A 10976-nucleotide genomic window follows, 5' to 3' on the forward strand; every position below is an offset into this window, starting at 1 on the left:
TGAAAAACTAAAGGAAAACGCAAACCCTAGCAAACCCTTATTCTACCAGCTAGTCCTACTGATGCAAAGGAGAGAATGCAAACTACTGAAAGAGATGCCATTACTTCCATGAAGGTAAAATACATGTTTCTAGACTACCTCTATCTGAAGAAAACATCTTTTTGTATTTTTGATTAAGTCATCAATTTCATCATGCATATGCTTTCACTATTCTTTGACTATGCAGGGGTGGATCAAGGAGGAGAAATGCTTGGAAGAGGTCGGGAAGGTTCAGAGAGGGTCTAAGGAGTCCCTAACAACCTTCTAGAGAGTTTCATAAAGTTTGGCTATCAAGAAACCTCATTTGTGAGCTTCTACAGGAAGTCTGCAGGGGTTCTACAGGATGTTTAGGAATTTCTATAGGATGTTCAAAAATTTCTACAAGATGTTTAAAAAGTGGATTTTGGAGGATGGGTGAGTGAGGGAAGATGCATGAATGGATATGGAGGTAGGATGGGGGTCTGAAGTGGCCCAGGGACTAGTGGATGGAGTGGTGAGAAGGTGTAGATGGCTAAATTGGCTCAAAGAAGGCTGAAACAATGATTGCACAAAAAGGTAGGGTTATGTGGGCAAGAGGACAGATGTGAGACGAGGAACATAGCTACGAGATGGAGCATATGGCTCTGATGAATCTTAGGTGGATGAAAGAGTGGTAGAGACGCTCTGCACCGTATACATTCAACTGAACCAACAAAGTCTTGCAAGTAATCAAAGTCCTAGCTAATCTAATCTAACTAACAATAAAGTGAATAAATAGCAGCTTTATTCGAAAGAGAACCATGTATATCAACTATGCACTGAAACATTTCAGAGGTCTGAACACATAACCAACTTCTGCAAATGAAAACAGTACACTAAGGATTGCATGGTAAAGCAAACTAGTGTTTTTGTTTGGGACAGCACGGTTACTTCAATTCCAGCCCCTGATCCAATAAGGAAGAGATGAAACCAAAAGTTTTTTTTGACCCTTTTTTGAATATCCTCCCTGTTATTAACCTATCAACTAAATCTAAACATGAAAATCCTTTTTAACCATCAAAAGCAATCTAAATAACAAAGCAAGATTTAAATCTAAATAGCATATTTTATTCTAAGAATGCAGCAAAAACACATAAAGATAAACAAAGGAGGTACTGGGCACTTGAGATCGGCCCAACCCCAAGCGCTACAGCCTCCTAAGAGAGATTTAGAGCTGGTGCAAAGCTGGATTCATCTTTATCGAGCAAGAAAAGAAGAGTTACATCAAAATTGTCCACAAGGGAAAGCTTGAAAATGTGTTGAAATGCAAAGCTAATCTACTGACTAAAATCGAACTACAACCTAGCTAACTTCTGCCTACAAAGTGACTAACTAAAATGAGGCCCTAAGCCCTCTTATTTATACAAATTGAGGACCCCAACAGCCCTCCTAAGCTTTAGGAACTCGGCTGCCAAAATTTGTAGTTAACAACACTTTTACTAGCACTTGCTTGGCTGCCCTTGTGATAATTGATTTGGTGGCCCTTGAACTCTGAGCTGATGGTGGAGAATTTGAGGTAAGGGCCAATAAATCAAGAGGACACCCTTCCTACAAATCCTCTCCCTTGTTATCTCATGAATTTGGCTGCCAAGTGCTCATTAAAACCTTTGATTTTGTCTCAAAATTGACTAGAAATCTGCACAAAGCACACATTAGACTTGTTGGCATAATGACTAACCCAATTCACTCTATTAGCATAAATATAATCAAAAAAATGCAATAAACTAATGATAATGGTGGATTAATTCGAATTAGGAGGTTGAATGAGCCCATATAATTATCTATTTTTGGGGCTCATCAAGGAGATCTTAGGACCTTTTGAACAATGGTGCTTTCTTTAATGTTTTCTTCTAATCCTTTAAGAGAGTTGACCACTTCAACTACTCAGAGAAGGTATGATGCAATATCTTCTTCATCATCCATTTTTAGACTTTCAAATTTCCTTTTATGAGTTTGAAGCTTTGCCTTCTTGACTTTGGAGTCCCCGTCGTATAAGCTAATTAGCTTATCCCATACTTCTTTGGCAGAGTTACAATTCATGACTTTCGTAAATTTAGAATCAGCGATTCCACTAGTGATGGAGTTTAAGGCTTTTGCATTTGCAACGTAGACTTTCCTCTTTTCTTGATCTATTGGAAGAGTGGAAGGAACTATGTACTCATTTAAGACCGAATGCCAAACTTCAAGCCCAAGAGAAATTAAGTAGTAGGACATTCTCTTTTTCTAGAAACCAAAATTTGTGCCATCGAATAGAGGAGGTCTTCCTGACACTTCTTGATTTGTGCTCATGACTAAGGATCCTTCTTCAAGCTGTTAGGATAATATGAAGAAGCCCGCTTTGATACCAATTGTTGGAAATACTAAGGGGGGGTGAATCAGTATTTCTTTACAATTATTATTTTTATCAGTTAAAAACATTTAAAGATGGAACACAGAAATAGATAACAGGAATAGATGATTTTATTAATGTGATATTTGCAATAAATCAAGTACAATATATACATACATATATATATATATATATATATATATATATATATATATATATATATATATATGGTTTCAATCTGTTTCCAAGCACCAACTTGGACTCTTTGTGAGGCTCCAACCTCTAGAGCACCAACTCTGTCTTGTCAAGGCACCAACCTTGAATTTAGGAGCACCAACTCCCAGGACACAAATCCTTTCAGTTCTGAGGCACCAACCTCAAGGGCTCCAACCCTCTGCTGGAAATTGTCTGGATCTGTTTGGTTGTAATTCTATCCTCCCAACCCTGTTGGACCTATGACTTACCTTTGTCCTCCTATTCCTTCCACTTTTGCCAGAACTTCGGCTTCCTTTGTTTCTTATAGTTTTCCAGAAACCCTAAACTTTCCTTGTTCTCTATTTTATATGCCTAATACGCCTGAAAATTGGCTTCCTCCTTGCTCACTTGAGCCTCGGCTTCCTCAACACTCGTTTTATCTTTCAGCTTCCTCTGCGCTCACTCTTTGGTTTCCTCTATTTCTTCAAATTCATGAATATGCACAGGACATGTTAATTAGGAAGAGAGGCCATCTTTATTATTGTTCAAACAATAGACTTATTCTTTACGGCAATTGCAACATTCATGAACACTCAGAGTTATTCCTTTAAACCCATAATCACAATCGCAACATTCTAGAGGTCTTCATAAGTCGTGCCCATAGTACAACCGATGGCTAATAGCCGATTCCCCTACTGTCGATGGAGTGGATGTGATTATGTTATTAACTAGTTGTTAATAACTCCATCAGGTCCATCACCTTATCGCAATCGGAAATTTATATCGTTACACTCCTTCAAGACTTGCGATTGAACCAGATGCAATATAACATTACGGCGTATTACAATGGTACAGTCGGGTCCATTCTCCACTGTATATTTCAACCCCCAAAATCTGATGGTCTCCAGCGATTTTGGGTGGACTGCTTGCATGAGAGTTAACCGCCCTAAATGAGTGGTTTTTTTCTCTCCTCTAGTTGCTACATGTCAATCATTGAATGAAATCGGGCGATCTTCTCTAAATACAACTTACCATTTTTCATCTGCCCGAAATCCCGCTTATAGCTTTAAATCCACCTTCCTTCATTGACTAATGCCTGAGCTTGTTTGTACTCGATGACTGTAGATCTTCTACCATCAACGGTTGCAATGCCTTCTCTGGATTCCTCTTCCGCTACTGCTTAAATCAATCTCTGCCGTTCATTTCTTGACACCAGTCTGTGCGATTTAATCTTGGCCGATCATTTCCTTTGACCTCGTCCATTGATCTTTGAGATCCAATGGTTCCTAAGCGTTCAATCTTCATCTGTCTCCTCACTTTGAATTTGATTCATTTCTTCAGTGTTTTTCCTATGGTTTTGGGTTTTCTTTAGGGTTTCAGCCCTTCACTTTTCCACTGCTCAACTCTGTCTTAGCCTACCTTCTACAAATTCATACATCGTTGATTCTCTCTAAGCTTCACTTTGATTCTTCAACCAAATTCAAAGACCAATTATGATTTCTCTTTGCTTCTTTTGATGAATTCTTCCTCTCAGTTCTTCTTGGGCATACATTACACGTGATACTCCTGATATGGCTTGCTCCTCCTCAATCTTCCACTCTTACACTTGCTTCTCTTCCCTACTTTGATAGTTGTGCTCTGATAGCTCCTTGGCTTCATATTTACATTAATGACAATCTAGATCAACACTTTACCCTCTGTCTTTACATCCTTTATATTCTCAATATTGTACGATCCAATCTACAAAGGAAGAGTGTGCCAAGGTTTCTTTCTTCTTCCTTTGGAAGAATCCTGATAAACTTGTGGAAAGATGATAACCTACCTCCTGCATGACCAATTTCTCGATGGAATACCTTGGCAGTAAATGAGAATATTTATAACCACTGAACACCATAAGGTAAGTTCCATCCAGTGATGAAAACCAGTTGGAAAGGTATACTACTACTTCCATTGCCTCATGGGGCATGCAAGTTGGCTCTTACTCAAAGATCATATTGTATAACACTATCAGGAATTTATTGGTCAGCTTCTCCATGACTCCTCTGTATCTACACTCTGAAAGCAACTTGCAGTAAATATGTACAACAGGCTCCTTTAGTGTCCATGTCCAACTCATGTCACGAAAATAATTTTGAGCACATATCACATCCAACAAGTAAGCGCACATATAGAATCTAGCTTGATTACCCTTAGGAGGGTTCTTGAAATTAGTCACATGGATTTTTAACTATTGAGCAAACAAAACTGACCAATTTAATACTTTCCCTTCACAATCTGATGTAGCAAATATGCCCAACCTTCAGGAAATGTCTCAATACTCTTTTGACCCAACATCATAAAACTATCAAGTATTAGAATTCCTTTCTAAGAGATTTGGTCTTTTATGTATTTTTTGGTGCCTAGCAGAATTTGGATGGCTCTTTCATGCAACATTTGATTGTATATTTTTCTGTAGATTCAATAGCTCACGTGATATGCTAAAACACAACACAAGAATCTACTCTACTCTTCTCAGCGGAAACCAAAAATGATCGATGGAAACAATAAGCAGAAAGAGGAAGAATATCAATCACACATAACACAATATTTCTCTGAGCAAAGGAACTTCTCAAAACCCTGACTATCTGTATTGCATTAACCAAGATATCTGAGAATAAAATACAATGCTTTTTCACACTAGAACAATCCTTGCACAAGTAGGATCTAACTCTCTGCTTCCTAGTCTACCTTTGGCCAACACTTAGCCAATTTACTAGCCCTTCAAGTCCTACTTCCTTGCACAATTCCTGAAGGAATTAGCCCATATTTAATTGGGAAATCCTTCCTCCATAATTGTGCAATCCAAATATAGGTCCTCAACTGATTGCATGCACCATTTATACAACTCGAAAAATTATACAACTGATAGTAAACTGCCCTGCACTCTAATATCAACTGGGTCTTCCTCATAACTAACATGAATGAGTTATTTATGAGTGAATATTTAGTTAGCTAGTGTGGTACTGGGAATGCATTAGTGCACTACTCCACTACTAGACCTCTACTAGTTCCTACAATAGTTACGCTGTAAGGCATTTCCCTTTGAAATCAACTCCCATCTCTGCCCACCTATCATCCTTGTAAGCCACACAATTATATGTTAGACGATTGCAACAATTTCAGCGGTTGATTCAAAGGGGTTGCCCAAACGGTTTGGGCATTTCATTTGGCATCCGGTCGTAAACATTGAATAGTTTCATCCCCGCAGCTGAACCAAGCTCCAGTGCTACATGCGTCCCACTAACCCTGTCATTCCCTCCCTGATAACTCGCGTTATCCATTTCACTATGAATCTTGGCCACTGTTAGGGAGAACACCGATATAAATCTTCCCAAATCCCCCTGGTACAAAACATTTTCATCCCTGAATCCACTGGTGGCGATGCGGAGTTCCTTGTAAATGAATCTATGGGGCCAAAAATCTTGCTCCCATTCTTTGATCTTTTCTCTAATGCCATATTGCCTTTGCTATGGAGCCAGAATCTCTGCAGATTCGCAGTTTGATCATTGCAGAAGATGTAAGGGTTTCTTTTCCTTTATTCTTTCTGAAAAAAGGGTTTTCCTATATAAAAGAGATGTATTACATCTCTTGCAATATGATCATATTTTGTTCAATCATCTCTCTGCAATCGGAATACACGCTTCATATGTTTATATAATGTAAATCCATCGAACAGAGCCTCAATTGTTTCAATTTTGTATCCATGGAGATTCAAGGGAAATCAGTAACAGATGCATGGTTTGATGTCAGAGTGATATACTTAAGATTGAACTCCTGTTTGCTTAAAAGTGCACCAGATTGTTTTACGATTTTGCTTCCCGCTAGAAGCATGTCAACCGTTCATGAGGTTAATGGCATTAGAATTCCTTCCGCAGAGCAGACCTCTCGCAAGCTGCGAAGAGACAGAGTAGATACAGAATTTGTCGAGGCAACTTATATCAATACCAATAATATGTGCACTAATGAGGGATTTCTGAAGTCTCAAGTGAACAAATTATATGTGATTTTTGCACTACATTGTTTGAATATCGTTATTCTTTATATTATTTATTGAGTATTTATATCCAGGGAAATTTCTGGATCATTTGATGCAGCTTTGCATCATTGTTTCTATTATTCTTAATAAACCACTATTCTTGATCAACCACAAGCCAGTAAGCCTACTTCTCCTCCCTGACAATGCCCTTAGAATAGTTTCACCAATTTTTTCCCACCTTGCTTTAATCCCTCCTATAAAGATATTAATATGTACTTACACTCGTGCCTTCTGAACCTTTTTGACCTGCAGCAACAATATCCCTCTCTATAGTGCTACTACTGAAATGCTCTTCCTGAGAAAAGCGTAATGGAATCTTTGAAATGCGATTAGCACTTTTTTCATATGGACCATCTAGCATCGCAGTTTCCTGAAGTTGAAGGGCATATTCTAAGTTCCACAGCACATCACCTATGGTGGGCATGTCATTACCCTGATCAGCCAAACACTTTCTAGTCATCTCTCCAAAAATTCTCAGGGAGTTAGGGTTGATGCTATCTACAAGATGCCTATCAATAATTTGGTCAAGCATGCCTCTACTTTTCCAATGCATTGGCCGCTCTGCTAGATTGATTTTATCTCTGGGAAGAGAAGGATCAATGACCGGCCTTACACACAGTAACTCCATAAGCACTACTCCAAAGGAATAGACATCGGATTTTTCTGTCAATTGCTGCCTTCTGAAGTACTTAGGGTCAAGATACCCAAAGCTACCTTTGACAGTAATACTCACATGGGTTTGATCCAGAGCAAGTCCAATCTTTGAAATCCCGAAGTCTGCCACCTTGGCCACAAATTTTTCATCCAACAAAATGTTGGTTGTCTTTACATCACTTGAATGATTCCCTGCTCTTCTCCTGTGTGAAGTTAATGAAGACCCCTAGCGCCCCTATGCATATATCAAGTCTCTGTTTCCATGACAAAGAAAGAAGATCTGATCCATACAAGTGTTTCCTAAGAGGTCCATTGGCCATGTACTCATAAACCAAAATCATCTCAGAATGCTCCTCACAATAGCCAATAAGAGAAACTAGATGATGGTGTCGAAACTTAGACAACATTTCAATTTCAGTCTGAAATTCTTCCATGCCTTATGCAGAGCTTCGATTTCCCTATTTTATAGCCACTATGGTTCCATCTGCAAGCATCCCTATGAACACTTTACCAAACCCACCTACAACCAGAACCAAACTCTCATCAAAGTTTTTGGTAGCTTCTTCTATCTCTGAAATGTGAAATTCCAGCCTAGACTTGAAGGTCCAGGAGAAGCAGGACTCCCAGCTGACACTTTGCTTCCCTTACGTCCTTTAGTTTCAGAATGCCCTCCATGTAGTGGAAGAGGAAACCAGGGTTTAGTAGATACTTTTTGAGATCTACGACAACAGAAGAAGTAGATCACCATTAATAGCCCAAGAGCAACAAAAAATCCTACAACGGATCCAACTATTAGACCAACTTTGCTATTCCTGTTTGATCTAATAGAACTGTTCTGTGGGAAAGGTCCATCCAGACTTTTGTTAGAGTTTCTCATCTTCATAATCTCTGGCCCATTTAATATGGCATTGGGGAGAACACTTGCCATATTTATTGCAGGTCCTACTTTGACAGCAAGATTTTTCGATCCAGTAGATGTATTAAGTACTACAAAATCACTGCAATAAGTTTCTGCCAAGTTATTTTGTGGTTGCAGCTAATATATAAAAATTACCTCCCATCACATTATCATTGTTAATTTATACATTGAAGTATAACTCGTTCAATGATTTGCTCACAATATCGCAGAAATGCATCCGAATGAAGTATTCGTAATCTGGATCCACAGTAAACAACCAAGAAATGTTGAAAGTTGGGTTTGTGACATTGGCTGAAGCCATCTCCTCAGCAGTAGCATATACAATATTGGGAGCGGTTTCTTTAGTAACTAGTCCTTGGCGGTACAAAATATTGTTGGCAGGGATGTTGAAATTTTGGGCAAGCAATTTTGAAGCTAAGAAGCTTGTATCAGGATCCCAAAATCTCCCAAGGGTGTCATTGTCAGGGGTAATCAATGGTACTCCAATATTAAGTCTTTAAATTGTTTCAAAAGCATGCTCAGATAGACCACTGTAAGTATTAGGCAGGGGCACAGCTTGAGCTGTGTCTGAAACAAGAGTGTTCGACACAGAAACAACTTCAATGGCATTGACAAATGCAAAGGAATTATTCGAGGGAATGAATGTCAGGACCAATGTTTGTTCATTTACATTGATGAGATATTCCTTCATCACAATTGAACTATTCTGGATTTGGAAATTGTACAATAGACCAAATTCTTGGGTGGCTACTGAAAATATGGCACTTGTAAGATTGTACATTTGATAAGAGAATGGAAAGAAATGTAAACGTACCCAGTGTATGCCCTGGTGCCCAATACTGAAGGTATAGGATGAATTTTGAGTAAATACTCTATTTGTCAAATAGATACGAGAAGGAACCTATAGATTGGAATTTTTAGTGTTAGCAAAGATGCCTTCATTGGTGGCAATTGACATATATGAGGAGGGGGTATCTGCAGTGAAGTTCCGTCCACCCACTGTGGTGTTACTTTTTGATCCACAGTATATAAGGTAGTTATCCTGTGAAGTTGAAACCCCATTCTCAAAAAATGACAATAAAAACAACACACAAATGCACACAATGACTACCATTTCCTTCACTTCTTTCTCTGCAGCCCAACTGTGTGATTCTCTCTTTTCTCTACACCCAAATTATAGGATTCTCTTTGTGTCGCTTTCTTCCTCTGCACCTCCAAGCAATTCCAAGAGCATATAACTCTGCCCAGATTTCCACCCTGACCATTGAACTGATGCCGTCACCCCCTGACCAAGCTGGGATAGCACCTCCTTCTTTAGAATATAGAAAATGGACTTTAGTTCACCTCTATTCTAGAGAATAATTTTGAGATTGCCATGAAACTGCAGGTTCCTAAATATGTCAAGAACAGAGTTATAGAAATACAAGACCATTATTGTGAGATTTGTCCATTATAACCAGCGCATATAACCACTAGCTACAGTGTCAACACTGCTCTTCTAACTTTCTACCACATCATCAAATGGCCATTACATCAAGTCCTGGAATGATGGCTTTGCAAATGAAACAAGAGTAGGACTGTAATTATTTTTTCATGAACTAAAAGCAATGTATGCATACAATAAATATTGATATGTTTAAAAACAGTATGCAAGATCAGAATGAATGTAAGAACCAGCATGAAAAAGGTTTTGCAACATGAATTTATGGAAAAGTTTTTTTGGAATACTCACGCAGTTTTGAAGCTTTCTAAGTCTACTCAGTATTCTTTTCGGCCCAAAACTTTCAATGTCAAATGACATCAGCAAAAATGGAACCTTATCTCTCAGTTTGTACTTAGTCTTTAATTTCCCTATTAAACCTAGCCTTCATTGTCCACCTTGAGGGTGACACATTTTGTAATTTGAATATTTAAATGTGTCACTCTTCCATATATAAATTTCATGTAAATTAGGTGACAATACCATCATCCTTATGAAATGGGAAAAAAATTATTTCTTGGTTTTTCATTGATGTAATATATTTACGCCGTAAGGCATTTCCCTCTGAAATAAACTCCCCTCTTTGCCCACCTGTCATCCTTGTAAGCCACACGATTATATGTTAGATGATTGCAACAATTTCAGCTGTTGATTCAAAGGGGTTACAAATTAGTTTCCCAAACGGTTTGGGCGTTTCATTTGGCATCTGGTTGTAAACAATGAATAGTTTCATCCCCACAGCTGAACCGGGCTCCAGTGCTACATGCATCCCACGAACCCTGTCATTCCCTCACTGAACACTTTCGTTATGCATTTCACTGTGATTTCTTGGCCACTGCTAGGGAGAACGCCCATATAAATCTTCCCAAATCCCCCTGGTCCAAAACATATATGCAGTTAGTGGTAGTGCATTTAATGCCTCTACTGGTTGCATATTGTTCCCCAAAATCTAATCCAGTACGTTTCTTTGTCCACTGTTTGATATGATACTGTGTATATATAGACTGCTCCATGTGATCAAAGAAAGTTTTTTAACGGGAGATAAAATAACTTTTGTTTCTACTTCAATTCGGGCATTTTGTGTGTGCGCTTTTTTAATTTCCATAACAAAAAAGTGTTCATGTCCATTAAATTGGAAACAAACAAAAGTGGCAAATGAAAAATTAAATTGGAAACTAAAATTTTGGAACCATTGAAAATTGAAAGCTTTGTATTAAATTTGAAATTAATGAAAAATGAGAACTGAATCATAAAATTTGAAAGTAGA

The 10976-nt window shown here is 38.3% G+C and overlaps 1 pseudogene; it reads right to left on the minus strand.

The window, feature by feature from the left end:
* Window positions 1-6861: 6861 nt before the first annotated feature.
* LOC149249713 (receptor-like protein kinase THESEUS 1 pseudogene) lies at window positions 6862-9343 on the minus strand (annotated as a pseudogene).
* Between the last annotated feature and the right edge of the window lie 1633 nt (window positions 9344-10976).

The sequence above is a fragment of the Pinus tabuliformis genome, chromosome 7, assembly GCF_031772625.1.
Source record: "Pinus tabuliformis cultivar Carrire ecotype Pingquan chromosome 7, CPIR1, whole genome shotgun sequence".
Taxonomy (NCBI): domain Eukaryota; kingdom Viridiplantae; phylum Streptophyta; class Pinopsida; order Pinales; family Pinaceae; genus Pinus; species Pinus tabuliformis.